This window comes from Perna viridis, chromosome 7, assembly GCF_037379345.1.
Source record: "Perna viridis isolate PV_CMFRI_1.1 ecotype Kerala chromosome 7, ASM3737934v1, whole genome shotgun sequence".
Classification (NCBI taxonomy): Eukaryota; Metazoa; Mollusca; class Bivalvia; order Mytilida; family Mytilidae; genus Perna; species Perna viridis.
The window spans coordinates 10,009,006-10,036,951 of record NC_142451.1 but is presented as its reverse complement, the minus strand read 5'-3'; the positions used below and the strand labels follow the sequence as shown (position 1 = coordinate 10,036,951).

General features: G+C 32.3%; 1 protein-coding gene across 23 annotated transcripts in view; it reads left to right on the top strand.

The window, feature by feature from the left end:
- The window catches only part of LOC148611263 (uncharacterized), a 105,404-nt gene that overhangs the window by 14,582 nt on the left and 62,876 nt on the right, over positions 1–27,946 (top strand). The window contains exon 1 of one of the 23 annotated variants that reach the window (XM_088591625.1): positions 20,872–21,013. The exons of 20 other annotated variants lie outside the window; for them this stretch is intronic. The gene's annotated coding sequence lies outside the window, so the exon portion shown is untranslated. Of the gene's footprint in view, positions 1–20,871; positions 21,014–24,314; positions 24,469–27,946 lie in introns of those variants that run through there. 2 more of the 23 variants (XM_088591623.1, XM_088591624.1) reach the window with 2 other exon arrangements.

Genomic DNA, 27,946 nt, shown 5'->3' with positions numbered 1-27,946 from the left:
TGTTGGTGACTAATCAACTATATTAATTATTAATTAAACAAGTTCCATCATCAATGGCTCAGCATGTTACGGGATGGTGGGTTCATCCAGGTAAAATCTTCATAGGATCTGATTGTAGTTGCATTTTTACTTGTGCATTTAATTGAAAACTTATGTTTTGAAAAATCTGTAAAAATAAATTCATTGTTAAACTGAAGGATTTTGTTCCTGGCATGTTTTTAAGCATTCTTTAACAGTACTTTTAGATATACAGTGAAACCTGTCTAAACTGAACTCTGAATAATCAGAAAACCTGTCTTTACCAAACACTTGTTAAGTACCTGTATATGAATTTGAATGGTTGTTTTTGTAACCTGCCTAAACCGAACCAATTTTAAAGTCCAAAAGGTGTTTGGTTTAGACGGGTTTCACTGTGTTCATAGTTCCAGGGTTATTTTTTGTGCTGATGTAATTTTAACTTAAATTTTACTTCCTGCACTTGATTTTTTCTAAAGAGGGATATTTGTATTTTCAAACTTCAAACACCTCTGCTATACACAATTTCTAGCACTGAGGTTCATATGCCATTTCCCTCTGCTGTGCCATACTTGGTTACTGTAAATGTATTAATTTCCATGGCAGTTAAATTTCATGGATTTTTTAAATGAACACATTCGCGTAACAATTTTTGGGTTTTGAAAAATTGTAGCTTTTCATAGTGCAAAAAAGTCAATTTCACAGGTACTAGTTTTTGAGCTTATTTGACAATAGCTAAATTATGTACCTGGTACACCAAGTAAAGTAATACATGAACAGTATCTGCTCAAAGTATACTCACTATTTTCAATCTTTTTCACTCCTGCCCTTGCCTTTAGTCAGTAGTAAACCCAGTGCCACTTGCCTTTAGTCGGTAGCTAACCCTGCCATTTGCCTTTAGTCATTAGTTAACCCTTCTATTGCCTTTAGTCAGTACTAAACCCTGCCACTTGTCTTTAGTCAGTACTAAACCCTGTCACTTGAGTTTAGTCAGTGCTAAACCCTGCCACTTGTCTGTAGTCAGTACTAAACCCTGCCACTTGCCCTTAGTCGGTAGTTAACCCTGCCATTTGCCTTTAGTCATTAGTTAACCCTTCTATTGCCTTTAGTCAGTACTAAACCCTGCCACTTGCCTTTAGTCAGTACTAAACCCTGCCACTTGCCTTTAGTCAGCACTTAACCCTGCCACTTGCCTATGGTCAGTACTTAAACCTGACACTTGGTCTCCCTTCAGCTCATTTGTTTGTGTGCAAAAATACATTTTCTGTGTTTGAGCTCAGATGGTACCATTGTATATATTGTTGAACAGATGATGGTATTCTGTCACAGACTAACTCTCAATTACATTTGTATACTGGATTCCTCCCTTTTAAAGTTCACCAAACCTTTTCTTTGATCTTGATATGTTTCAAGTAAATTGCAGACTTGCTGTGATCTGCTTTTATGTATGAAAGATAAGGCTCATTCCACCCCAGGGTTCACATGCTGATGCATTTGGCACTTTTAAGAGTGTCTTATTTGATTAATAAGTTAACCTGAAGGATGAATGTTATACTCTTCCAGTTCGATATTTGTTGGATATTTCTGAATGGACCTGCAGCATGGAAGATCCATTAAATAGAATTATAGTCGATGATATATGCCTGTAGTAATTCTTGGAAAGGCTGGTACATTTTGCTTAAAAAAACTGTGGAGTTCATTCAACTGTAGTTTGTGCTGTTGGCAAGATGTGAAAAGGTTTAAAAATGCCAAATGGCATCATTGGATAGTTTGAGAAAAATTTTGATTTGTTCCCGTCTTTATATAATGTTTTTGGCACATACCATAATAGTCATTTTTTTTTAAAAATTGGCCACTTGTAGACGTTTTCTCGTTCATATCCGTAGTTATCAGCTTAAGTTTATCTGTTACATAACAACACTCAAAATGTACTCTTAACTAGTACAAATATAAACTGTTTTTTAATAACCAATTATCAGTCTATAAAATGGAACTTGTAACAACTTGTTCCATTGTGTAAAGATAGTGTGAGTTTATTCCATAAATGTATTTTTTTCCACTTAGTAGATATGAAGGGTAATGAATTAGTAATGTTAGAAACCTATATTTTAAGAGATCTTTTCATGGGATGTATGCTTAATGTCACAGATCATAGGGTCATGGGTCAATTCTTAAGGTATTCTTTATTGAGTGTGTCTTTTTTGTCCCTCTGTTTGTCATTCTGTCTAATCAACACAATGCAGTATCCATATATCTATCAACGTATCATGGTGGGATCAGTAGTTATTCAACATAGGACTTTGGAAAATTCAAAGCACAGCCTCATCTTGGTTACTTATAGTAAGCTTTATTGCTTGGTTGGGCCATGTTTTCTGGAGTAACTTTATTGCTTGGTAGGGTCTTGTTTGCTGGAGTAACTTTATTGCTTGGTTGGGTCATGTTTGCTGGAATAACTTTATTGCTTGGTTGGGCCATGTTTTCTGGAATAACTTTATTGCTTGGTAGGGTCTTTTTTGCTGGAATAACTTTATTGCTTGGTAGGGTCTTGTTTGCTGGAATAACTTTATTGCTTGGTTGGGTCTTTTTTGCTGGAATAACTTTATTGCTTGGTAGGGTCTTGTTTGCTGGAATAACTTTATTGCTTTTTGTTTTAAAGGTTTCTTAAATTTTATCATGACAATCTCAGCAACAATTTATGGGAATGTTTCAAAATTTGATATGATGCTTTTGCTGGATTGGTTATACCATATGTAAGATTTTGCTGGATTGGTTATACCATATGTAAGGTTTTACTGGATTGGTTATACCATATGTAAGGTTTTGCTGGATTGGTTATACCATATGTAAGGTTTTGCTGGATTGGTTATACCATATGTAAGGTTTTGCTGGATATATATACCATATGTAAGGTTTTGCTGGATTGGTTATACCATATGTATGGTTTTGCTGGATTGGTTATACCAAATGTAAGGTTTTGCTGGATTGGTTATACCATATGTAAGGTTTTGCTGGATATATATACCATATGTAAGGTTTTGCTGGATTGGTTATACCATATGTAAGGTTTTGCTGGATATATATACCATATGTAAGGTTTTGCTGGATATATATACCATATGTAAGGTTTTGCTGGATTGGTTATACCATATGTATGGTTTTGCTGGATTGGTTATACCATATGTATGGTTTTGCTGGATTGGTTATACCATATGTAAGGTTTTGCTGGATTGGTTATACCATATGTAAGGTTTTTGTTTTGGTCAGGTTTCACATCATTGTTTTATTCAATTCCTTGTTTCTTGTATCTAAAGGATAGCATATTAAGAGTTCATCCATTAGGCATAGAAAGAGAAATAGTTAACTGATTGTAATAAAAAAAGAAAAATGGTTCAATCCTTCACAGCTACGCCTTGCAAATGATATTATTTGATAGTTTAGAGAAGATCTGGTGCATAAAAAGTGCCAATAATGTATAAAATGTCTGTAAGAGAAGAATTATAGTCCAATGTTAAGTCTTTTATTGATGTTAAATAGTCTTCTGATGAAATAAACTGGGATTAAGTCGTTTCTAAGAAAGGATATTATTCCATTATTTCAGGTCATATTTTATGGTTTTTAGAAAGGATGTATATCATTCCAGATATATGGTAACACTATTTACTGTCTGTCCATCTGTCTGTCCGTCTGTAAACCCTTGTAAATATTACAATGAACATCCTTCAATTGATTTTTTACTGGTTTACAGTATCATATTTAGTTATTTTATTCCTTAAATGTTTGATCCCTACAGATTTTTAAGGTCAATGGTCACATAAAAAAGGTTAAAACATTTTTAAAACAACATCAGGGTGTTTTGCTCTTGTTACATTTTTTTATTGATACTCAGAAAATATACTAAGAATTTTTGTAATTGTGAAATGAATGGGATATTTTTGTTGGAACAAATTTAAAAAAAGGTTAATTGTCAAGTAGAAGTAGAAACTAAATTAACAAAAATAAAAATCAAACAAATGTAACAGTCAAGAGATATTTCAAAGAAACTCTACAATATTATTTTGTGAGTAAGAATTATGGAAATAAATTGCCACAAGTTTGTCTTATGTTGTGGAATACAGGTTATGTAGAGTGTTAGTTATCTGAGTAGAGAATTGAATTAATATCCCAAAAACAAGTATCCGTGAATAATGTTGGTTTACAGTAAAGTTCCTCAGACTCCATCAAGTAGTAAGCAGATGAATCAAGTACATTTTCAGTTATTTGAAGTAATATAAAACGAAAGAGAAACAAAAATGCTCAACTGAAACATTGCGTGGTTCTAGAATGTTTGTAATTGTATATGATGCCTAAATTATGGAGAAGATTTAATTTAGTTGTATAGTTTGCAGCTTCATTATTGTCAAAGTTTCAAATTTAATTATCAGTTGCGGTGAAATTGCTAATTCAACTTCTTTTAAAATACATAATTGTTAAGTGGGTAACTGATATATCAGGTATTAAGAATCTTTCAAAATGGGAAGTTTTAACTCATTGCTTCTTTAACTGAAAATGTTAAGTCATATTAATATCACACTTCTTTGAAGGGAATCAAGTTAGTGGTGGTCCAAGGTGTAGGGTTTTTCACTTTCTGACCTACTACCTTTAAAATTTAATTAAGCTTTTTTTAGAAAAAAAGGCAAAACATCTTTTTGTGTGAAAAATACCGATAAAAAATGACAAATATCTATTTCTACATAATAAAGGTATTAAGAAAAAACATAAAATAGAAGATTTTGCATTGTTATACAGCATTTCAAGTACCCGGAAGTTTACAATGAAACACAGATCGGTCTTGTGTTTTCAATATGTTCTGTGCCGGAAATTCCGGTAATGAAAATGAAACTAGAACGAGACTTACATACCCTATAGTCAATGAATTTTTGGTAATTAAAAAATAATAATGACATCTTACTTATGTAGATTCTCTGAAAACGTAAATGGCTCAGAATCATTCTGTCAGAAGTGACATGTTTCGAAAATAACGTGTACAGTTGGGAAGTGATCGTTTGAATTTTTAATGCAGCTGCACAGCATTTGCTACATGAAGTCCATCACGTGATATAACAATATAGAGGTGCATTATCAACTAAGTCAAATATTATTTTAGTACAAATAGTTTCATTCCCAAAATCATATAAAGCAGAATGGAGAATTTGTTAGAACATTTTCTTTAATTACTTCTTTCATATTCCGAATTTAACACCTTGGTGTGTACAAGACAAGGAGATGAATAATGAAAAAAGCTGAAATATAAGGATTAGAATAACTCTTATAGATGGAGCATAATAGGCCTTAGCAGTTGGGCCATATAATTTGGCATTAGAAGTTGGGCCATATAATTTGGCTTTTCATATGTTCATATTAAGTTCTTCTGACTTACTTGCTTCCCTAGATTGCTAAGAATATACTTGAGTCACAGGAAGAACACATATAATTTAAGTCAGTAGGTCAAAGGTTAAAGTCATCATTATTAGAATCAGATTTTTGCTTGGTTTTGTCTTTGAGCACTACTCTTATTTCCTGTTAATCAGCTGTTTGTAGTATGAATTCCTCTTAAAAATATTAAAAAATGAACATATTTTCTTTTTTGCTATACATAATATTTGAATCCTTGTTAAATATAATCTCATGGAAACCCATAATTCCATATGTTCTCCCTGTGTAATAAAAATAATCTTGACTAGCATCTTTCTTTGGAAATCAATACTGATATTGGAAACTATAATGTTGAGGAATTTAATTGTTGAGAGAGTTAAAAACTATTTTATTGGATTTAAGCTTGATAAATCAATAGGATCAGAAGCTTTAAGGAAAGCGTCCTTCATCCTTGAATTCTGTCAACATTTTCAGATTGTTGTAAGGCTTGTAATTTGTACAGAGACGATTTTACAGACACAACTGCAGGGTTTTCATCAGTGTTTGACAATCTGAATAGTCTGTGGTGTCAGGGTGTCAGTGTTTGACAGTCTGGGTCATCTGTGATATCATGGCATCAGTGTTTGATAGTCTGGGTAGTCTGTGGTATCCTGGTGTCAATCTTTGACAGTCTGAGTAGTCTGTGGTATTATGGCATCAGTGTTTGACAGTCTGAGTAGTCTGTGGTATCATGGCATCAGTGTTTGACAGTCTTGGTAGTCTGTGGTATGGCATCAGTGTTTGACAGTCTTGGTAGTTTGTGGTATGGCATCAGTGTTTGACAGTCTGGATAGTCTGTAGCATCATGGCGTCAGTTATTGACATTCTTGGTAGTCAGTAGCATCATGGCATCAATCTTTGACAGTCTGGGTAGTAGTCTATGGTGTCATTACATCAATGTTTAGCAGTCTGGATAGTCTTTGATGTCATAACAGCAGTGTTTGAAAGTCTTGATAATCTGTGTTGTCATGACATCATATATTGACAGCCTTGGTAGTTTGTGGTGTCATGACATTAATGTTTGACAGTCTTGATAGTCTGTGGTGTCATGACATCAATGTTTGACAGACTTGGTATTTGTGGTGTCATGACGGCAGTGTATGACAGTATGAATAGTATATGATGTCATGACAGCAGTGTTTGACAGTCTGGATTATATGTGATGTCATGACATCAATGTTTGACAGTATTGATAGTCTGTGAAGTTACGACAGCAGTGTTGACAGTCTGGATAGTACGTTGTGTCTTGACATCAGTGTTTGACAATCTGGATAATCTGTGGTTCATGGTTGTCTGGTTATGATTTTATTGAGGCTCACAGGTCTAAAAATCTATGAAAACTTTATATGTACAAACTTCTTCAAAATTTGATACTAAAACAAAAACATAGGATGATCCATGCAATATAGTAGTAATCAGGGGATCACAGTTCATTTAAGATATTAGTAAACATCAAAAATACAGTTTTTGTTGTTTTTCCCGGTAAAATTGATTTTTTGAAAATTTGAACTAAGGTAATTAAAAAAACTTTACATAAGATTTTTCTCAGATTTGACAAATGTTATTATTTTGCTGATCTTAAAATGATAAGATGAAAAATATGATAAATAAGTTACAGATTTAAACCCATGAGCCTCTTAAAGTCTTTATGGTTTTATTAATTTTTTTAAGAGAAAGAAAAAAAAATTAACATGAACTTAACAGTTCAAACCACATCTTTTAAAAAAATGTTTGAAGATGTTTCAAGTGAAATGCCTTCTACTGTTGGCCAATGATAAAGCTGTGTCATGTTGAAGACTGCTACTAGCATCTTGTATACTTAGTTTGTAAATTGATATATTAGGGTTGTTTGTGAATTCCTTTTCTCTGTTTCTAATAAAATTTGTGTACTATCATAGTTACGGAATTGACCAGTTTCTTAAACGGGGATTGGTTTAGTTGTTGTCTTGACCTTTTTTGTTTTCAGTAGTTTATTGTTTTTATAACAAGCTTTCTATCAAGTAGGTGGTGGATTTGTTTTTATTAATTGTTTTTTTGCTGATTTGCATGAGCCCTGCTCCTTTTTGAAGGGCCAACAGTGCCATCCTTTTATTCATATACCCCGGTACTATTTGTTTTATCCATTGCCTTTCATTTGTTCTATTGGGTAATAATAGTTCATGAAAAAAGAAGATAAAACTATGAAGTGCATCCTGATAACTGCATCTATTTTGTCATCCAGCTCATAAAACTGAGAAGAAAAATTATATCTCTAAATCAGATTTTCCTGAAAACAAGACCCTGTATCTGTTTAATGGTTGATCAACTTTTTCATTGTCTGACTTCCGATCAGGGAGCCAATTATTATGTAATGTACATGTATGATGATTAAGATACAACTGTTCTATTGTGATTTTATTGATTAGATTAAAAAAAAATTAGTCACTGCAGAGAAGTAAAACTTTCTATTCACTAGATGAATCTTTAGGTGTGTATTTAATCATTGTGACCCCTTGGTAGTTGTATCCAAAGAAGAATAACTAAAATTTTCATAAACAATAGCAGAATACACAGAAAAAGTCTATACACCTGATTTTAACTTTAATTTAGCTAATATGTCATGTTGGGGAGGTATGGCCATCTGTCTGTTCATCCATCCACTCATTCATACAGTTTCGTCTGCAACTACTTATCACAACAACTTGATGTTTTGATGAAAGCTTCATAAAGGTGTACCTGATCCAATGATTTGACTAATAAAAGTATAGCCGATCCAATGATTTGATTTATAAAAGTATACCCAATCCGATAATATAATTGATAAAAGTATACCCAATCCGATAATTTAATTCATAAAAGTATACCTGATCTGATGGTTTGATATATAAACGTATACTGATGCAATTATTTGATTTCAGAACTGACCAACAATGCTTGTTTAACAGTTTAAAAAAAAAAAATTATCATCATGGTTTCTTGGATGGGGAGTGGAGTGGAGGGTATCCTTTTGTGAACTGTTTATTTTTCTAGTTTCATTTTTGGTTCCTTTTCATTAAAAAAAAAAATTACTAGTTCTATTACTGAAAAACTGTCCTATGATATTTTGACCTCTATGAAATATTGACACAGGCGTTTTAGTCAGTAATACTGATATATCATGTAAAGGTCTATGCTACAGACAGTTTTCCAGACATTAGTTATATAACTTCAGCGTATTTGTAAGGTGATTTGATGGAAGAGGCTAAGTCTAATAAATTGCGCAAAGTTTCTGTATTTCCAGCATGGTTAAGTGGCTTCCTGATGTTTAGACTTCCGGAGCAGTAATGAATTGTTACGTAATGTATGTATTTTTCTCATAGTGTTGTCCGGTATTATTGATTAAGACTATGTATTAATGCTTGAAACAGTTGAATATCTCTAGATGAAAATTAACAATATATTTATAATACTATACTACAATGTAATGTATACTGATTTCTTGTGTACCAGTGATAAGAAAACATTTCATAATGATATCTGAATTTATTGGAGCTTTGGATTCTTACCGGTGCACCTGGTCCATGCTCCCTGTTTTTTAGTGGAGTCTGAGTTGCTCATTTGCTTTTGTTACTTTGTATGTATGATTTTTGTTCCTTTATGTTCTTTGTTGTGTATGTCTGTTTTCCATGTCTGGTCTTTGTCCCTTAATTACATTTTTTTAATTATTGTTATAACCTTGGTTCCCTTGACTACTCCTTCTCACAATCTTAGGCTATCATTTGCTTGTTTTTGTCCAAATTTTGCACAAAACCCAAATTTTCAACCTGTCCTGGGTCAGTCATTGAAGAAAATGTTTTAGCTACGGAAGGTCTCTGAAAACCCTAACACTTTAGAATTAGAATTTACTCTGGTGTTCAACCTCCTGATCTAAAGTCACTTTGTAATTCTGAGCCCATACTACAGATTATTTTTTGCCAGTTATTTTATGACTTTTGTCTGTATCTTTAGCTATGGTTGAATGGCTTCATAATGTTCACATCCTTTACCGAGGGAAGAGTAATTACGTAATTTCCATGTTTTATGTGGCAGTATAGTGATATGCTTGATGGTGATTCCTTTGTATCTCTATTGATTATTGGACCCCAGACTTTATCTGGCTTATTATAGCAAGGGACTGATTGCAAAATGAATTGTCAACTGGGATATACAAATACAGGTGTTCAAGCACGGAATATTTTCTGAACAATAGTTCAATGTTCTTGATGTTTTTACCTGAAAAAAGAATTAATTTTATCATCCAATTATTAATATTGATGTGTTGTCACGTTTCTGAATGATACTTCATAATTGTTTTTAAGTTTTTATTACTTTATCAATAAAATGATATGACTATATTTTAATGAGCAATCAAGTTTATTTATATGCAAATCATGAAACATGCTGAAATTTTTTTTTTTTGTAATTTGTAATATTTAATGCATGGAAAGTAAAGACATATTAACTGAAAGTCACAATGTGTATTACAAACTTCAAAGAAGAAAACGAAAAAAAAAAAGAATGTTTCCTGCAAGATATTATTAAGTATCTGTTTTAATTGACACCAAGAGCAGTTTGCAAAGGCACCCGTCTTTTACAATAACAGTTTTCTTTTGTAGGGGTGGTGTACATCTGACTAATTATTTCTATCTTAAAACAATAATTCAAATACTCCAAAGCACTTTTCACACAAGGCATATTACCAGTACATCTGCATTTAACAAATAATAATGAAAAGAATGGTATGATCAGCAATGTTATATGGGTCATCAATATCTCTATTGCCAAAAAGTTTCTCTTCATGTGTAAATTGGGGGGGGGGTGTTTCATAACCACATTTTCACATTTTTGTAACAGGCATTTTACACTTAGTCAAATATTATGACTAAGTCTGCATTCACAAAATAGGAGGAAAATACTATATTCAGTTTCATTACAGAAAGTACACATTTGTGATTCTTTAATTCCACACTCATATAACAAAGAGTTTGTTGCTGAAATCCTGTGTACAAGCTAAAGTTGGAACCCTTCAATTAAGTTTTCTGATTTCTAAGATTTCCACAGTGCATACAGTGATGGTGTTCAGGGAATGACTTTGTCCTCACTTGATTTTTGTGAAATTACTTTAATTTGTGGATACCAATTTTAGTGGATCTGGGAAGAAACTCAAGTTTGTGGATTCTTGAATTTGTGGTTTTGAAGTTTTCAGTATACACATCAATAGAAATCTACTATTTCCTGGGAACCAAATTTCATGGTTTGGCCTACCCACGAAAACCACAGAAATTGGTACCCCAAGAAGAATGATACTTTCACAGTAAATGACAACCACCTGATGAATTTTCTCGGACAGTTTACTGAATAATTGACAAAAAACTACAAACTTTCTGTTATTCCATGTGTATTTAAATCTGTTTCTGATAGAAATTTAAATCTTTCTCCATTGTCCATATTCAATAGTTCATTAGGTCAAGGGAAGACCAACTTCATCATTGTATGTACTAGAAAAGAAAAAAAATGGGTACCAGTACTTTATTAAATGAGTGATGGTCCTTTCTTATCATACATGTTTGGATGAGTGCTATAAATTAATCATTTGTGTGCTATATTCATGGAATGCATGTTGATTGAAATTAAATTAAGGAAGCAAATGACTTCATGATAGAAAATTTGTAAGCTACAAACAGTTTATTGTATAGGATTCATTAATGGAGCTCTCTGAACAGTGACAAGATGAACACAGCTCAGTGATATATGTTACATTTGTGTGGCAAACTGCACATTATGACAGTTTATATTTGCAGTACTTTCAATAATTAAACAGACTAGAAGCTGTATAATTGTATTGCCGCCATCATAGATCGCTATGTCTAACACATTTTTACCTTTGGCAGTAGATAGTTATCATCCTACAGATCTTTTCCGCCTTTTCAGGTCTTTATTTACCCAATAATTGGTACAATTATCACATGTCTATTGATTTGGTATGGAAAATGATTGTATTGATAAGTGTTAATTTTAGCATGATTTGTAATGCAATATATTGTCTGTAGATAAATCATGTTCAGTAATGGTAATAAGCTTAATAGGCAGTGGTGTTACTTTATATAAATCAAAGCTCATCCTAAACAAGGATCATAGGTCAGTAAAAGGTTCAAGGCAAGGCCTCAGAGCCTGAAAACTTAAAATAAATGTTGGAGTCTTAAAATACTTTTCTATACTTACTCAAATCATGACCATAAGATTTTATGATGTCAGAATACCTCAGAATATTCTTAATTGGCTTTTTCTCAAGTTTTGTAGTACTGGAATAAACTTGGTTTGAGATTTTCCTAAATTTTCATGCAGTCTAATTGGTTAAAATTTAAATCAGGGGAATGTTTCAGGAAGTGGATTTTATTTATTAAACCAGTGAGTGCTTGGGTAGAAATGCATGAGAAGTCCAGACCTGGGTTTCATAAAAAAATCTCAAGTTAAAAATTGCCTCAAATCTTCAATTTCAAGTGATCTGATTAGTTGAAATTTGAGTTTAGGAAAATTTCAGTTTGAGATGTTTTGTAAAATGAACCCAAGTTACATAGCCAACTATTACTATTTATTTGTTTTTTCATACCTTTTGTTTGTTCAAGATTCAATTTTTCTCAATCTACTTAGCAGAATAATTGGATACTTAGTGTAGAACATTGATATTTGTACTCATACCCACTGCTACACATACATGGATGGTAGAATTCAAACGGTTTGAACCAAACCATTTCAGTCTTTAGGATTTGTTTTGCTGAGGTTCATGTTTGTTTTAAATATGTTGAAATGCATTATAACTAATATAAAATGATGTGACACAATTCTGATATAGATATGTTTCAATAAACATTAAACAAGGTAGGTACCTTCAGCATAGCTCTCTTTTTTAGAGCTATGGCAATGACTCTCTTTTTTTATGCCCCAAGCAACAGACTTGTACAGTGCTTTTGACATTTTCAACTGTCTGTTCAGCTTTTAGTCCTTCGTTTGTCTTTGCAACTTTCTCAAACTACAGAGCAGAATTTCATGAAACTTGGTATGTAGTAAGGACACAGTATGCAGTTGTGCATGTGCTTATTTTGAGGAGAATTTTATCCCTTATATTGTATTGGAGTTATGTGCAATGACCAAAATATATTGTCATCACACTCCCTCTGTTTTCAGATGAAAAGAAATATGGTTTAATTGCCATACATGATTTTGATATTATGTAATTGAGGAAAACAGTTTTTTCTTCTACATCTGTCTATAGTTCTTGGTAGAGATTCCTCATACTTTGTAAAAAATAATTCCAAATCATCTTCCAAGAAGATGTTTACAACATGCTGGAATTTTTAATAGACAACATATTTGTCCACTGTGGTGGATGCATTTTTCAACAAACAGTCGGCATTCCAATGGGAACAAATTGTGCTCCTGTACTTGCTGACCTATTCCTTCACACTTATGAGGCTGACTTTATAGCTGATCTGATCCAAAAAAAAGAATATCGTTGACCTAGATCCTTTAATCTCAGTTTCCGCTATATAGATGATGTATTATCTTTAAACAATCCTAATTTCAGGGATTTGATACATTGCATCTACCTCAAATAACTTGAAATAAAGGATACTACAGACACTGTGAAGTCCACCTTTTATCTTGACCTACACTTAGAAATTGATGTTAAAGAAAAACTATTGACTAAACTTTACGACAAATGTGATGACTTTTCATTCAGAATTGTCAACTTTCCTTTCATCTGTGGCAACATCCCTTCAGCACCTGTGTATGGAGTGTTCGTATCACAACTCATATGCTATGCCAGAGCTTGCTGAAACTATGCAGACTTTTTGTATTGCGCTAGACTTCTAACAAGTAGGCTTCTGGAACAGGGTAATGTTGCTACAAAATCGAAGTCTTATGGTCGTCATCATAACCTCGTGGATCGTTACGGTGTGTCCATCTGCGCCATGAAAACTGATTTGTTCAACATGTCATAGTTTCCTCTTTTGTCTACCCTTGACATGACTTTTTAACTCAGCGGGTGTTTATAGAAAAGCAGAGGATGCTTACTCTACCAGTGCACCTGGTCCATGCTCCTAGGTTTTAGTGGATTCTGAGTTGCTCATTTGCTTTTGTTACTTTGTATGTATTGTTTTGGTTACTTTATGTTCTTTGTTGTGTATGTCTGTTTTCCATGTTTAGTATTTGTCCCTAGATTACATTCTTTTGATTATTGTTAGAACCTTGGTTCCCTTGATAACTCTTTCTATTAATGTCTGCAGGTCTGTAAGTCTTCACATTTACACAGCTTATTGTACAACTATGATTGCCTGGTGGCTTTTAAAAAGTTTAGATATATGTTTGATTGGTAGATATTTCTTTTTGTTCCTTACTCTATCAAATGATAATACTGTGGTGTGTCAAAACAGAACCTCCTGTTGGGCAGTCATTGTCATCAATTTTGTGGCATTGTTGACCAGTATTAACACTGTAATTAGTACCTTCTATACCCAATCACTCACAAGACTACCATTATCTAAGGTCATATCAGTTCATGTTTTGTCCTTAATAAAGCTTAATTGAGACCCCTCTAGCAAAATCATTAATGTATAACTGATCATATGGCAAAGTTAATACCTTTGAGATTTGGTAAAAAGTAAATGGGACGGAAGGGATATGATTAACTCGGTTAATTGTATGTTTTAATGTAATGAAAGGTTACATGGATCTGCTGAACAAATTTAATGTGAAATGTTTTTTAGGTGAACGTTTGATAATTAAAACTGCTTCAATCAAATTGCCATTCATAGAACATTTAAAATTAAAAAAAAAAAAAAAAAAGAAAAAGATTAATGCAATTTGAAAAAATATAAATTGTGCTGCATGAATTTTTTATCTTGTATCCTCTTTCCTTAAACGCTGAGGAAGGAATATTCTTCTCTTGCTCTTGTTTTTTTGTTTAAATTTTAGATAAAAATATACAAATAGTAGAAAAAATATTTTTATCATGAAACCCACTCATTTCTGCAGAAGCATACTACTGTATTTAAAACTGGAAAATGGAGTTATATTCAGTCGTATATCATAGTCAGAATATTTCGTATTTAAAGACGACATTTCCAAAGAGACATGTGAAAAGCAAATAAAGAATTCAGACTTGCAGTCAAGTATTTTGTGGACTTTAATGGCAAATTTCCCAAGAGTTTTGTGTTATTAGAATAAATCAATATTTAGTTTGCATCAATGTGCAATTTTGTATTGAGCTTGCTATTCTATAATTACAAAGACTGGAATTTTCTGCCTTCTGTGTAGGTCTGGATATAAATACTGAATGCATGATGCTGATTGTCAAGCTGTTGCTGACATTTTAATACTCAAAGGCAAAATGAATAGAATTTCTTGCTTAAAGTTCTAAATCTAGCTTCAAATCAATTCTAAGAAGTTTATTTACTTAAAGTTTTACTATATTAAGCACAAGACCATGTTTCACTATAAAAAGATGTTGATAAATGGTGCTTAATGAAGCAGTATGTTTGTTATAGATGATAGGATCTGCACTTTACAAAGTTTTTTCCAGTTTTTTTCTTCAAAATCTGTTTATTTTTAAATACCAAATGGTAAAACTTTAGACCACTTAAAAACTATATTTGATTACCAGTACTTATCATGGTGGAAAGAGAACACATTCAGATTTTCATCAAAATTCCAAGAAATATTTGTCTTATCCATTTATAACATCATGCAAACACACGCTATTGATCAAGATATTTGTCATATCCTTGGTTTTTAAAATCTTTTTACAAGAACTTTAGGTACAACATACCATTTCAATAAAAAATATTGGTACAGCCCCAGACATACCTGCCACTACACTCCTTATAATGACATATTTATGTATAAGAAATTATTGATGCTAATGTAAACAAAAATAGAAACCCTGTTTAACTTCAGCTGTGTTCAGTGCCGTGTGCAAATATGTTATTAAGATACATTTCATCACATGACAAACTTAAAATTGACATTGACTAATAAAGCATGTGGTATTTTTGGCTATTACTTTTACCAGATCACTCTTTTGTCTTACACATTAACCAAAAACCTTACTTCATGGGTATGAACAAACTGTTTTATTTCAAATAATTTTTTGGTGTACATTTACATTATATTGAAATTTTGTTTTTAAGTTCTGACAAATTAAGATGCTGTACTAGTCAAAATGGGGCAAGTCCTATGAGAGGATATTTTGTTCCCACTGAATTTTTGGTTCCAATGTAATGTTTATATCATACAAAAGATATGTATGTCAAAGATTTTTTAATCAACAATGTATGGATAAGGAAATGATATTTAAAGTTCCTAACAAAGCAACTACATTATGAACAAAATAAAGAGCTGTCTCTTTTTTCCATGAATTTCAATACTTCTATGTTAGTTATATCTCTTTAATCATTGCAGTTCATCAAAAACTAACATTTAAGTTTAAGAAAAGTTAATTCTTTGATACAAAATGGATTCTTATTTATTAAAGACAAAACTTGTCATGTACCACCCACTGCCTTGTTCTTGCAAGGGCACCCTCTTAATTGGTTACTTGTTTTTGGCTTTCAGGGCTTACAGTTATGATGTTCAGAGTGGAGGGATTGAGATAGTCTTCCCATGATTATAAGAACTGCCTTTTAGTATCTTAGAATGTCTCTGACAGAAACTTTCAATTTTCCTCTTAATGCAATGTTCAATTCACTGACAATGGTTGTCCATGTAAATCAAGGTAGTTTATACCTGATGCTTTTCGGTATTTTAATCCGCTGATCATCATCTTTGTATGAACAGTAATACTAATTGTTGAAAATGATTTTGCTGAAATTTAATTCAGTAATTTGAGACAAAATGTTATAAACAAACAAAACTTTTTAAACCATGGTTCTGTAATTTGAAAATTGCCAAATATGCATTTTATTGTCTCTGGGATCTACTAATGCTACCAGCCAGGGAACACCAAGTACTTGAAAAAATATTATTTTGTCGTAAACAAATTAAAAATCATGCAATTGTTTGCAATTTAAATTCAACAAATGCTTAAAGTGCATTAATTATTTGACTACATTTCAGTTCATGAAATTTTTATTTCATATTTTCCATTTAATAGACATCATTTTGAAAAATTACAAATAATTACATTGTCACATTGAAAAGGTTGGACATTAATTCTATGGAATTGTCAATAATGATTCCAACTCTATCTGCTAGTAAAGGGCAAATGGCAGTAAAACTAAAAAATCGAATGCATTTAATTAAATACATAGGAGACCGGAGAAATATTTGTATAACGTATAAAAAAAACATTTAGAGAATACAGGTGATAAAATTAGTAGAGAATATACTTGTAGGATCAACATGAATATTTGGCCATTCCTTAATACTTCCTGGTTAGAAATGGATCATATGAAAGAAGTATTAATTTCAAAACTACTCCACAATAGGAAGGCAACTGATGTTACTGGTGCAGGTTTAAACAAGGAAGTGTTTGTTATACTGTGAAATTCAGAACTTTAAATAATTCCCATTCAAGGAAACTTAATAAGATGAGGGTTGTGAAAAAAAAATGTGAAACTTTATACACTTGATTCCATGATTTTTCTGTCTCAAATTTCCCTGCCGATGATGTTAAGGCATATAAAAATTCTGTCTGTTCGTCTGTTTATCCTATACCTCTCTGATTAAAGTTTGTTTTATATCCCCTGCTAAATTGGAGCTTTATAGTGATCATGATGTCTGTCGATCTGTTCATCTGTCTGTCTATCAATTTTCAATCCACGACTATTCTGAAACTTTAGAATATAATTTAGTAAAATTTTCACAAACTCTTTATTACAAGAGACAATGTACAACCTCCTGTTTTGTTTTGCATTTGAAAGACTTTTGGGCTTTCTGTTATGGTTCATTGGAGGATAGTGGATATAATTTAATGAGATTTGGAAATATGCAGTACTGAAGTTAATACAAATTTCTATCTTGTGTTTTTCTGTAGTTACAGAATTTGAAAGAACTGTTATACCTGAGGCAGCACTTTATAGCAACCAACTTGAAAATAATTGAAAATGTTTGATCTAGCCTTGTTGAAAAAGGATTTAACTTTGTGTGTCCTTAAATGGCTGTTGATCAATAGAAATGTGCACTTTGTGCAGTAAGCATAAGAAAATGTGCTAATATTCAATCAGGCATTTGTACTGTTGAATGATGGAATCTGAAAGCAAATATGGTTTTCTGGGAATATAAATGGATTGAGAAACTAAGTGCTAACATAATAAATGGACTCCTGACATGGAGTATTAGTAAATGTTACACTCCAATAGACATATGTAATAGGAGAAATCTATAAACAGTGTCTGGATACAGCCTACTGGTAGCTACCATATAGGTTTGATTTCCAGTGGGTATCTTATTGTTCTGTATTTTTTTTTGTTGTAGTTATTGAGCAATGTCACAATTTGTATTGAGAATTTGCACTGAGCATATTTTGTGGGTAAAAATCATATTTTTGAGATTTTTCAACTAGCAACATATAGCAAATGAATTAAGGCAAGACATCTGCTGTTTGGAGACAAACTCACTTGCATTGTAATTTAACAGATTAGAAGGCATTAATCAATCTTAACCAATGATGTTCTTGGCATGGAAACATATGACCATATACTCATATAATCTTCCTGTTTTGTGTTCTAATTGAGAATAGTGGTGGTTAATTTAGGCCGGCGTTGTGAAATCTATAGCCTCGGAGCTGACAATTGATATTCCTGTGGTGGTAAACTCTCTTTGAAATACTGTTTTACATTTCTTCCTGAATAATTTAACAGCAATTTCAAAAGTGCAGAGTTTCATGTCACTAAAAGTTTGTAAGTCCTGACGTCTGTTGTAATTCCCTATCATTCTGTATAAATAGACACTGTCCATTGTCAGATTTTTTTTATTGAAAAAGGCAACAGTATTTTAAGTTGATTAATAATTGTGTTTAGTTTTTGACCAAGTTATGCAATTTAACCTACTTTGAGACAGTTAACATGTCAAGGACCATGAAGTGGTATATAAACAAGCTTAAACAGTCTGAAGCATAACTCAGTCAAAAATTAAAAACAGTCCTTTTAAATTGTAATTTAATTTCTAATCCCTTACAGTCAAATTAAAAATTTGATTCTTTATCAAAACATTACATAGTTTTGGATAAGTTGAATCATAGACTGCAGGCTTATCAAATTTAATGTCATAGTATGTATTTGCTATTTTTATTAAAGTTATATGATGGTGCATTACTTTGGTTTCACCACATCTCTTCCTTTTTCTAAAGTATCAATTTATTTAATACAAAATAATCTATGTTGCCCAAAAACCCAACCAATCAGAAAACTTACTACAAATCAAACTAATTAAATCATTTAAAAATATCAAGCAAATTTTATGCACAGTTTGTGGTTATGTTCCATATAAATGAATCAGTCATATCTACCATTATGACTTATAAATAAATAAAACTGTATTTAAGCTATTATGTGATTTTGTTATTGTAACTAGGGAAGGGATTGTGCCATGGTAGTACATTGAATTTTTGGAAATGTTTGTTTTAGTTTCAAGTAATGAAGTAAGATTAAAGCTAAAGATTCAGAATCAATAAAAAAAAGAACAGATATGGTGAAACTCAATGAATGCACCAGCAAACTCAAATACTCTCTGATCACCAAACTCTCTGATCACCAAAAGGTCTTTAACAAGTGTAAACACACCTTTAAGTAAGCTCTGAAAGGCTTCGATAACACCAGTAAAAACATCCAAAGTAATAGAGCCATGAAACGTCTTCAAAATGAAACTTAAAAGTAAAACTAAACATACATTAATGACCAGCATCCCTTGACTGTGGATAGATACATGTTGATGATGGGGTGAAACCATGTTAGAATTCAGCTCAGTAAGTTGTTGTTACTACACAGTAACTATATAAAACAGTCTATGGCACTCCAGTAATCTTAAATGTCATGTTCATTGTTGACAAGATTTATATCTGAAGATAAATAAGAAAAGGATTGTCACATTCTGTTCATGTATGGGTCTTTTGCACTGATTTGCCAGTATTTTGACATTTGTTAAAAAAGTACGGTAAAGATCAGACATATTCAGTAGTATGATGTCATGGAAACCAGCATAGAATATAGGGGAGTACCAGCATAATGTTGGTAATTTTAGATTGATTTATAAAACTTCCAGACAAATCGTGGTTTTGTCACTTGATGCATGCATTAACAACTGCAAAACACTAAATTACTCAATTTGTTACCATGGTAACATCACTTTTGAATGACGGTTTCTAAGTTAGGCTCAATTGGTCTAAATGTCTTTAATCAACTAAAAACTTTCACCTACGATTTTTTATTATAGTGTTTTAATATGTATGTTTTTCTCTTATTTACTGGACTAGAAATATCGGTGCAATAAAATTAATTCCTTCATCTGTGCTTTAGGGGAATTAAATTTCGGTTGTTTTAAAATTTAGACATACTCACACCTGTTAACCTTCTGGATCCTCTTTGCAAGAGATCTCCTGCAATTCATTTCCAAATTGCAGGAGATTTTGCATAACAAAATTTTTGACAAGACATGGTCTTGTAACAATGGTGATTGCTTTATTGTAGTCTGTACTAGTCTTCTCTTGCTTGTATTTAAGCATGCTTTTCCAAATGTTGCATTACTGCTTGTATTCAGTCTTATCTCTGTAATATCATTTATTGATCCAATGATTCACCAATTAGTTATGTGACAACACCATAATTCAGGATTTTAAGAGGAATTTTCTATTGTGTAAACAGACCTAAAATTCATTTAATCAGAAAGATTATGGGTTGCCACCTTGAGAATTATTGTAGAAGTAAATCAGATATTACCTGTTGCAGGCTTTAAATCAGTAGTGAATAATGATTGGTTGAGAATAAATGAGGATTATAAATAGACTCTCCGCTCCAGGAATATTACCAAATATAGAATCAAGGTCTGCTAAAACTCAAGTTGACCTTGTTTAGTCTTCAGTAGTAAGTAAGGTCTATAGTCTTAGTTGCGTAGGTAAGTTTCTGAATAAAAAAAAGTTAAATGTCTTGAATGAATTAGGATAACATTGTATATGGATGGAGCTTTAGTACAATGTCATGATTAAGCTGCAAAAGTTAAGAAAAAAAGGATGGTCAAACCTGACTCAACTATATTTCTTTTGGACAACAAAATTGGTTTGGTAAAAATGGTTTGGTTTAAGAAGGTTCAAAATACATTTAAATTGATATAAAGGAGCTTTTAAAAGAATGTGGTTTAGACAATTTTCAGGTTTTTCAGGATTTGGTTAAGACTGGTTTCTTTGTTTTAGATTTGATAAAGTCTGGATTTACAGTTATGTCATAAGCTGACATCCTCTTGCAGTCTGCAAGGCAAACTTCACCAACTTATGGAACAACTAATCACTAGATCAGACTAGTGTAGGCTTTTATTACTGGTTGCATTATGCCAGAGACTGGTAAATAAATTAGAGATCATAATGTACAATTGCCCAACATAACATTGATTTTTTTACCAATGTTTTATGTTGGCCTGACATTTTGTACTGAGGAAATACATACTTGAACTTTGTCTTCTGGTAACATCTATCATCCTAAATGGACAGTTGTGACTAATGGTGATATCTATAGTGGACTGGAATGTATGGATGGTTTGGTTTGATTGATATGGGATCAGTCTACCAGTTTTTGTTTGCCAGGATTGTGTTATCAAAGATAGAGTTAGTGAAAAAATACTCTCTTTTAAATTTTAGTGTATGTCCTACAAGTACCTATTAAATATGTGATGTACAAATACTTTGTACATACAAATACATAATGTGGGTTTGTTTTGAACAGATCTATTTCAAGCTACCAACATTTTTATTTTCTGCATGGGCACAGAAAATGGTTTTCAGTAAAAGAAAATTGAATTTTGTTCTTATGATATTTATAAAAGGAGATCTTATTACTATCTGTCATGTATTTAGATTAAAATATACCGTTTTTGTATAAGCATTATAGGTGTTTGTTGAAACCATATATTGTTTACCCTATAGGGTTTGTAAGTCTTGTCATGTGACTCCATGATTTCACGAGAATGGGTCCTAGTCTACCATTCAAATCTATAGAGATTTGTCATTTCTAGTGTGTTTGATTCAGTATATAAAAGTAAAACATATTTTCATGTAAAAATACCATTAGAAATGACAAATATCTATTTCCACATGATAAAAATGTTAAGAAAAAACCTAAAATAGAAGACTCAGCGTTGTAATACAGCATTTCGATATCCCGGAAGTAAACAATAAAATGCAGACAGGTTTCAATATGTTCTACACCAGAAATTCTGGTAAGGAAAATCCAACTAGAACGAGACTTACAGACCCTATTTTGCACACTTCTAGACTATTGCACACCCTATATCACACCCTTAGACCTATATTACATACTATATATCACACCCCTAGACCTATATTACATACTATATATCACACCCCTAGACCTATATTACATACTATATATCACCCCTAGACCTATATTGCATACCCTATATCACACCCTTAGACCTATATTTCATAGCCTATATCACACCACTAGACCTATATTACATACTATATATCACACCCCTAGACCTATATTACGTACTATATATCACACCCCTAGACCTACTTTACATACTATGTATCACACCCCTAGACCTACATTACATGCTATATATCACACCCCTAGACCTATATTACGTTTTATATATGACACTCCTAGGCCTATATTACATACTATATATCACACCCCTAGACCTATATTGCATACCCTATATCACACCCTTAGACTTATATTGCATACCCTATATCACTCCCTTAGACCTATATTGCATACCCTATATCACACCCCTAGACCTATATCACATACCCTATATCACACCCCTAGACCTATATTGCATACCCTATATCACACCCCTAGACCTATATCACATACCCTATATCACTCCCTTAGACCTATATTGCATACCCTATATCATATCCTATATCACATACCCTATATCACACCCGTAGACCTATATTGCATACCCTATATCACACCCCTAGACCTATATCACATACCCTATATCACTCCCTTAGATCTATATTGCATACCCTATATCACAACCCTAGACCTATATCACATACCCTATATCACACCCCTAGACCTATATCACATACCCTATATCACACCCCTAGACTTATATTGCATACCCTATATCACACTCCTAGACCTATATCACATGCCCTAAATTGCATCGCTTCTCAGAACACACTTGAAGTAGTAGTTAAAATATCAGATATAATGAATATAACATGCCAAAATATGTATCGCATGCTGTATCAACAGCCTGTGGGGTGATATTGGTGAAGGGTTGAATTATGTCATGATTTTGGCATGTAATATTCAGTATATGTCCTTGTCTTTAGTTTAACATTTCTTATGTGGGAGATAGAACTTAGCTCTGTATTGTATAGTTAAAACTAAAGTTATACTGCTGCCTTGAATGTATAACTATCACAACATTCAATAATTTGTTTGTGGACACAGTCAGTTTGTAATTGAATATTGATTTCTTAATCTTGAGACAGGAGGGAACTGTCAATTTTAATATTAATGATTCACTGACCGGATATTGGTCTCTGGTTTGAGTTTAATACCAATTTTAGTAATTTTGAGATGGCTACTTCCGTAATAAAATTACCACTTACATATATAGTTGGGTAATGCTCTCAGTATAATTTGTTTTACGTTCATTCAGTGTGTTTTGATTAGAAAGTTACTGTTTGCCTTTAATTGAAGCAACTTATTTATATTGATGAAATGTTCACTATTTGTCTTTGAGTAATAATATATGACATGAACTTTTCTTGAACTGTTCAAGATTAATTCAATTTATCTGCCATATTTATGTTATGGCAGAATGTCTGCTGTATTAAAATAGAGATCTGCATGAGGACAATATTCAAAAACATAAAAAAAATACAGCTAAATCTGTCTGAACCAAAACCAGAATAAACCAAAAACCTGTCAATGTCAGATACTTTAAGAATCCCTCTGTGTTATCGGTTGTTTACATGTATTTTGAGCTGAGTAAGTGAAAACCTGTCTAAACTGAACAAATTCTACAGGTCAAATAGGGTTCAGTTTAGACAGGTTTCACTGTACAGGTAAACATCAGATTAATAATGTAGGAATTCTTATGTGACTTATCCTAAAATTTAAAGGCATCAGTTTCATGATTGTTACCCTAAAGTATTAACATAAACACATGCATTACTTTCCATTCTTTTAAAATAAGATATAGGGAATTTTGTATTGGTGTCTGCTACCATGAGGTGCATGCACATAGAAATGATGTACAAGGTGTCTGTCCTTCTGGCATTGTTCCTCCTCAAACCATCAATTCCTTCATAACAGGAAAAACGATTTGTTCTGATGACCTTCAGACCAAATTTAAATTTAAATGTTGGATGAATAATTGCTTTTTGTTAATGAGATAGGAACATTAGAATGCCCTTTCCTTTTTTGTATTTGATGATTTTGAGATGTAGATATGAATTTAATTTGAATTATTATTCAAATGTTTGTCAAGCTGATAACTTTAAACTGAATAATAAAAAACCACTGCACATATAAAAGTGGTTATATCTTTCACAGCAAAATAGTTGCATCACTATATGACCATATTTCCTATATTACCATAATATTGACAGGGCTGAAGCTAAAACATTACTTCCTGTAGCCTAATTTTGAATGAGAGATCTCTTGAAGCAATGAGGAAGAACTTGTTTTTTATGAGATTAGATTGTCAATAAATGTAGTATGTTTTGATGAAGTCAATCTGATCTATTACATTCTGGTGTACTTAATTTTTGGGAGATATTTGATTGATCTTTAAGACTAAATGTATGTATGTATTACTTTTATTTACATCATAGTTATTATGGCCTACCCATTATTTTTAATCAACCATAATGGATACTTTTTAGGTTATATAGGGCCAGTCATTTTTACAGTGTCTTTTACTGGAAAGATAAGTGTATTTACATCAGTCATTCTTATAGAAGTTGTGAATGTAGAAGTAATGCTACTATCTATCTGTTATTTGGGCTGCACCTGTCTACCTGTACCTCGGTCCATAGCATCCTTGTATTGTAAACTCTTAAGAACTAAAATTTTTGAATGGATTTATATCAGATTGAACGTTGTTCTCGGGATAGTCTTGTAGGCTGTTGTATTACAAGGTCATTGAGGTCAAAGGACAAGGCAATCTGTTGATTTTTGCTGTGCAAAGGGATGCAAGGTTTTGCTTTTGTTACAAAAATTGTATTCAGTTTTCAGAAATGGCCTCTTAAAATTTTGGATTTTTCTGAAGAAGCTAAAGTAAGCCCCTTCTTAACCACTGCAAGTATCACCTTTCATAATCTGTAGTCCTTATTTGAACCCATATTGATATAATTAGAATTTTTTGAGACAGACATATTGATTAGGGAATTGATTATTACTCAAGAGAGCAGTCTGACCAATAGTGTCCAATACTTACAGAAATGTGATCTAATTTTATTGGATTTCTGTATATGGATATGGTCTCTGTATTGTATTAGTACTCCCATAGACTTCTATAATGAAGTGCATATTTTTAGGATTTTAAAAAAAAAGTTGATAAAACTTTCACGTATGTAGCATTTCTAAGGATATCTGAAAAAAAATTTCCTGCAAAAAAAAGTATCGGTAGGATGAGTCCACGAAAATCAGACAGAAAAGTAGTCTTGAACTTTAAGTAGCCATTTTCTCTACTTTCACTTTCGTTTTGCACTCATCAAAGCAACCTTTTCAGTGGAACATTTTTATGTTTTATGTTATTATGTTAGATTTTATTAACAAAAAGTTTGTCATCTTATAGTGTGATGTTTTCTTTATTTTATAAGTCATTATTCATATTTTTTGACAAAACATTAGTTTGTAGAGAGGCAAAAAGAAAATGTACTATATTTTTATACCCTCCATAATTTGACCTGCACCTGCTCAGGGATATACGATGCTATACTGGTACCTATTACTAATAAATATTTCAATATAATCATAAAAGTTGCTGTTTTTCTACTAGACCATTCATTTTTATACTGAAAATCCAGAATATCACTGCCCTGCTACAAACATGTGTTTTTCTATTCAAATTTTTATATAGGTACCCTATTGCAGGCATAAGACTAATATTTCAATATTTGCCAGAAAAGATTATTTTCGATAAAAAGCTGCTGCATTAGTCAAACTAAGCAAATTTGTGGTTTATTCTGACATGGCAGATACATTAGCTGTACTATGAGTTCGAAATCTTTATTCGATCCCTACTTTTGAGTTCCATACATGAAAATATCAATATCCAAACCTCCTTTTTTGTCTTTAACACAAGGGAGCTTCTTATTTAAGGTAAAGCATATGAACCTGTACAACCAACTTTTCTAAACTATACTTTCACTTTCTCTTTGCACTCATCAAAGCAACCTTTTCAGTGGAACATTTTTTATGTTTTTTATGTTATAATGTTAGATTTTATTAACAAAAAGTTTGTCATCTTATAGTGTTATGTTTGCTCTATTTTTTAAGTCATTGTTCATATCTTTTGACAAAACATTAGTTTGTAGAGAGGCAAAAAGAAAATACACTATATTTTTATATCCTCCATGTTTTGACGTACACCCGCTCAGGGATATGTAATGCAATACTGGTACCATATCAACAGTTCACATTATTGATTGTCTCCCTTTGTTGTAAATGGAGAGATTTAACTCCCTTTACATTTGTGCTTGTCAGAACACAAGAAGATGAAGAAACTTATTGCTATTAGGTGATGGACAATAATTCAGTGTGGAGATACAGTAGTTGTTTCTAGTCGTCAGGATTTATCTGTGTTATTCATAAATGTAATTTCTAGCTGCGATATAACTCTGTTTAGGGAGAATGCTATGGTCATAAATCTGATTTGATATTTGTGTACTACATTATAGTTACAGTTCACAAAAGTAACAGGTGGCATATCACCTCACTCAGACACATTTTTCTGATATTTAGACAACCAGATGCCACTATGTTACGTATATGTCACATGTGTGAATGAAAACCAGTAATCACAAAATTTAAAGTCTTTGGGTGTGCCTCAGCTTCAGATATGACTGGCATGACTGTCTGTACTTAGGTCAAGTATGGTACCACAAGACTACTGAGGCAGTTGTGCTTAATTGGTAGCCAAAGTAAAAACAGTTCATGTTCATAACTGGTTACAAAAATAATGAAACACATGGAAGTTTTTAAAGCTTGCTGCATGATGATAAGACCACAGTGTAAGGAAGTCAGACATCATGCTTTTGTTACATTGTATGTATGATTTTAGTTACTTTGTGTTCTTTATTGTGTATGTCTGTTTTCCTTGTCAGGTCTTTGTCCCTGGATTACATTCTTTTGATTACCGCTATAACCTTGGTTCCCTTGATTACTCTACCACAACCAAATAAAAATAGAAAATAATAAAATAGCAAAAGTATTAAAAAAAATACCAAGATGTGATTAAAGATTGCACAAGGTTTTTTCTCTAAAAATTGTCATAATTTTGTGAGTGGCGTAAAACCTCGGATTTTCTGGTAGATCAGTTGAAAGTAAAAGACAACATACAAACTACTTTAATAATTGTAGTATTCCTCAAGTTCCAGTATAAAGTGGTATATTCCAATAACTCCTGTAAAAGAAGAAAACTTCCAAGTAAAAATAAATCATAATTTCCTGTGATTATCTTAATGCTAGTATGTTTATTGTGATGAAGACCAAAATTATTGCTTAAATATTGATTGTTATTGTGACGGTCTAAGATAAGGATGAAAAAACTACAGGATATTTCTATAATGCCATTGTGCAGAGTCAATAAAGAATGGATAAAGTTTGACATGAATTAAAGATTTTTTTGCTTTGATTTTTATACATCTGTCTTTTGATGGAAAGATTGTTGTGTGTTACTGTCAACATGTTGTATAATAAATCAAAAAGGCTTTGAGGGATTTTGATAATTTTTGGTACATTGGGTGCTCAAGCAACCCAATGACTGCCTATAGGTACTCCACCAGCCCAGCAAATGCTCATTGGTACTTCACCAGCCCAGCAAATGCTCATTGGTACTCCACCAACCCAGCCAATGCCAATTGGTACTCTAGTGACACAAAGAGTGTAAGAATGTCCATGGAATCCAGCAACCCTATAAATACCCATAGGTACTCCAGGGACACAGTAATCAAGCAACCCAGTAAATAAATACCCATAGATACTCCAGGGACACAGTAATCAAGCAACCTAGTAAATAGATACTCATAGTTACTCCAGGAACACAGTAATCCAGCAAC